At 38.3% G+C, this 4,315-nt stretch overlaps 1 long non-coding RNA gene across 1 annotated transcript; it reads right to left on the reverse strand.

Moving 5' to 3' along the window:
• Positions 1-560: 560 nt before the first annotated feature.
• On the reverse strand, positions 561-3,994 carry LOC133803213 (uncharacterized). Its single transcript, XR_009877823.1, has 2 exons — positions 1,353-3,994; positions 561-1,241 (listed from the first exon to the last, which is right to left on the reverse strand). It is a non-coding gene; the product is annotated as an uncharacterized LOC133803213 (long non-coding RNA).
• Between the last annotated feature and the right edge of the window lie 321 nt (positions 3,995-4,315).

The following is a 4,315-nucleotide window of genomic DNA, read 5'->3' on the forward strand; positions in this document are numbered from 1 at the left end:
ATTCAGTTCTAGAATTAACCCTTAAGGGAACCAATATTCAATCTGTGAGGTAAGCATGGATTCCATTATTGTAAAATCATGTTCCCAGCCATTCGTGATATTGAATCTCCAAAACAAAAGTCACCAACCCCATTATATCTAGAGACCTTAACTAATGAATCAAAAGATCCAATAAACACAAACAGGAGTTCATGATCACTCAGGATTTAGACCGATCTACAAATGATCATCTATTTTGACAAGAATCAAATCTTTATGGCTAACGGTAAGTTTATAAAGATAGTTAATTCATATCGGTCTTACCATATATAATCAATATTATGTACAGCACATTTACCAAGATGTTTATCCACATTAGTAATCTGAATCTAGATTACTTGCATCCTGTATGCTTAATAAACTGTACTACTAACCATTAATTAAAGATTTCATACTTTAATATGTTATTGACTATTTTATTCATTATATATGTTCTTAACTCTCCTGTACTAATACAAAATCATATCCTCGTAAATGTTAATGGAATTTTATGATATTTATACAAATTATTCAAATAATAATTATAACATTCAAATATAATACTTTCATTTAAATCAATAAAATATATTTTTTACATTATTTTAGGGCATAAACCTAACACAAAAAGAGGAAATAACCTCCAAGATTCAGTTTAAAAGAAATAGAGAAAAGTAAAAGTAAAGATTGTTTCGACCTATAAGGTCTGATTACAAGGGCTTTGAAAATCCCCCACAAAAAAAAGAAACTCTATGAAATTACAAAAACAAAAAAAAAAATCAGCTGTGAGTCAGGTCTCCTGAGAAAAAACGTCATCCTCCCCGTACTCAATAGTAGCTCCCGTCTTCGTGGTCTCTGTTGGCTCCCGAACAAGAAGATCTTTAAATTTGGCCATTTAAGGTGTCAGGATCTCCTCCATAAGGAGGGAGTAGTCTGCATCCTGGTTGAAGCACCAGACTCGATAGAAAACTTCTTCTATTGACTTGGTAAGAGCTTCCACCTTAGCTCGGTGCGACTACTTGAGGGCGTCAACCTCAGCCTTGTTCTCCTCTTGAACTCTCAAGAGATCAGTGGTGCGCTCTTTGGAGATCTTTTCATTACCCCGAGTAGTGTAGATTTCCTCCTGAAGTTGCTTTACCTCGGTCTCCAGGTGGGCATTCATCCCCTCCAGTTGAGCCCTCCCCTTCACGGCTTCCGACATCTGAGACCACATCCTGTCTTCAGTCCTGACTTGGGCCAAGATAGTGTGCAAGAAAATGCTTGCTATAAGAAACTGGAGATTTAGAAATAAAAAAGATATATAAATATATGTATACATGATTGGCTAACGATCTTACCTTAGGTGCTTCCTAAAGGCCTAGTTGAAGACGTCGGTAGGAGGAACTTCCTCAATCCTATCGAGCTCTCCGTCTGCCAATTGCTCTACATGGCCGAGGAGATTTTCAACAAGAACTCAGACCGAGCTCTGATGTCAGTTAGGGAACCTTGATAAGTCGGGAGTAAGACGGGGAATGGGAGGAGGTGCGAGCTGGGTGTTGACTACCACACCCTTATCATGGGGAGTGTGCTTCGAGGGAGGAGGAGGCGGCGCATTGGGAACGTAGGCTTCACCCTTCTTACTCTAGCTCCTAGTGGAAGTACCACAAATATCAGAGTTGAGAGCTTTCTTTTGGATCTGTGGCTTTTTAACTACTGGACCGAAGGTGGTAAAGGTGCTAGCTAGTTCAGTCATCTTTTCTTGTGCAACAATAAAATGAGAAGAGGTTAGCAAAACTTAATTGAATAAGCACAAAAACAGACATAAAGGTTAGTGATCCTACCGTCCAAACTAGAGGAGGAGTCTATCACAAGTATTTCGGGAATGATGATGGGGTTAGCACGTTCAAGATTAATAAGTTTGTCATAAATAGATTCGAGGTCAGGCTCGAGGGCAACAGGGTCAGGGTGTGGTTCTTCATTCGAGCTAGGCTCGCACTCTTCGAATGTCTGGATAGGGAATAGGGTACTTCGTGAAAGACAGGACTCAAGTCGCATGTTAGTACCATATTCTATAAATCTCGCACTCTTAAAACTAAAGGTGTTGTTTACTAAAATGGTTTCTGAAAGAAGAAAAAAACTATGGTTGTATCGGGGTATTAGTGAATCCACATGTGTGTTGAGCAATCACATTTTTGTCAAGATCAATATCCTCATCATGAATTTTAATGGGTTATAACGAGCTAACAATGGACAATAGGCACCTCGGTTAAGACCACTCTAACGGTTACCTTGCCCGGAGGTGCCAATACCATCACTAGAATGAGTGTGTTCCTGGTTGGACTCTTGTGTAGGATGCAGGCACACTGATGGGGTGGCCTCCTCCATTTCCTCGACCTCCTCGATCATGGGGAGGGTTCGCCTTCTATTAGGACCTCAAGGGAAAAATTTCAGGCTATATTCCTTAGCCAATAGTTTGCATAGCCTCATGTTGACATCTGTCATAATAGCCTGCTAGTCTTTCTCCTTAGCAGGGATTTGTAGATTAAGTTTGGAACAAAAAGATACGGACCTTTCTTTTCAGCATTTCCCAAGGTAATAATCTAATCAAATACAAGAGAGGCTAAATCAACTTTGACCCCTGTACCAACCTTGAACTGAAAGAAGGTTGAATCAAAAATGATAGTTGAGGAGTGAGTTGTGAGCATCCAATTGTTGACAACGAACTTGTGAATCACATCATCATAGTGAGTAAGATCTGAGACTTTAAGAGTGGCATTCGACTCCCAAATCATCCTTAGACCAACCAACTCAGATAAAACTTGATCTTTGGCAAAATCAATTGAGTCATTTTGAACACCAAGAGGTAGCTTGAGCACTTTAACTATTTCAGATGGATTAAAAGCATACCAATGTCCACAGACATACTTTCTCAAACATAAAAGAATTTTTATCAAACAGTTCATTGAGATTTGCATAAAATTCTTGAACTACCCTTGAAACATACCCATCAAAATTAGTAAGAGAACCCAACCAACCCTTTTTCTCAATATTTTCAGAACACCAAACACACTATGGACATAAAAATAGAAATTTTTCTAACAAATAAAATCCATATGCTATTAATGTTTCATAGTTTTCTCATTTCCATTGAAGTAACAATTCAGAGAGTGGGGTTTAAATGCAGAACCTAACTTAGGCAGAGGTGCAACAGTTTGCTTCGGTTTGGGGTTTGGAAATTCCATAGCTTTCTTGCCCTATGATTTTGAGGAAACAGGCAAGGAATCTTGGGGATCAGACTCGATTTCTAACACATTTTCTAGGTCTGCAATAGCATCTTCATCATCATCTTCTTGATCTTCATCATTTGAAGGCACATATTCATCCTCAGAGGAAGTACAATATGGTTGAAATATCCTTTCCTTTTTCCTATATTTTAACAAAGGAGTAGACTCGGTAGGAGAGGAATGACAGCTGGTACCTTTAGCCCCAGGTGAACTACAAGATGTTGTGACCTGAAATCACCCATTATATTTTATCTTAGGAGCCAAAACATCAGGCGACAGTGATGAGTCCAAATGGGTTTTGGATGTGGATTTCTCTTTTCGAACCCTGTTATTGTCAATTAGAGCCACCGCGAGAGGGGTTTTGGGGATCGTGAGGTCAGGAATGACCACCACGTTGCTGGTGGTACTGCCTAGCAAAAAAAATACTTGAAGGGAAAATTCTTTTCTGAGCCTTTCTTTTTGTCACGCCGTTGGGAAAGGCAAAGAGGCTGGGCGGAGTTTCCTTTGGAAGCGCACCAGACCCTCGGGTCTTCTTGATCACCTGTAAGAAGGGTTAGAGAAAAAAAAAAACAAACACAGAGACAAAGAAGAAGCTTTGTGGACAAATGAGAGAATGGGAAAGAAATCCATTTTTGACCGTGTATATATATGAACAAAATGGACAGCTAGGAATTTTTTTGAGAATATTTTTCAATAAATGCGAAATAATGAAGTAATATCCCAAAAGGATTTTGGCTCATCAACTATCAATGAAATCTTTTTCTTTTTAAGGTCAAAGGAAATAAGCCAAAAATAGAGATTTTTGGAGTTAAATAATATAATAATTGACCAAATCAGAAGCAACATATATTTACCGCATTTCCCTTTTTTGATAGCCATGGTCAAGTCCTTTTCCCTCTTTGCCTTGTTTTATTTTTATTTTTTATTTTTATATAATATAATATATAAATTACAACAGCAAAGATTGCCAAAAATATCTCATTTTGATTATGCCCAATGTCTTCGTGCTCTGTCCATGGAGAAAGTAACAAATTTTA

Source organism: Humulus lupulus, chromosome X, assembly GCF_963169125.1.
Source record: "Humulus lupulus chromosome X, drHumLupu1.1, whole genome shotgun sequence".
NCBI classification, from domain to species: domain Eukaryota; kingdom Viridiplantae; phylum Streptophyta; class Magnoliopsida; order Rosales; family Cannabaceae; genus Humulus; species Humulus lupulus.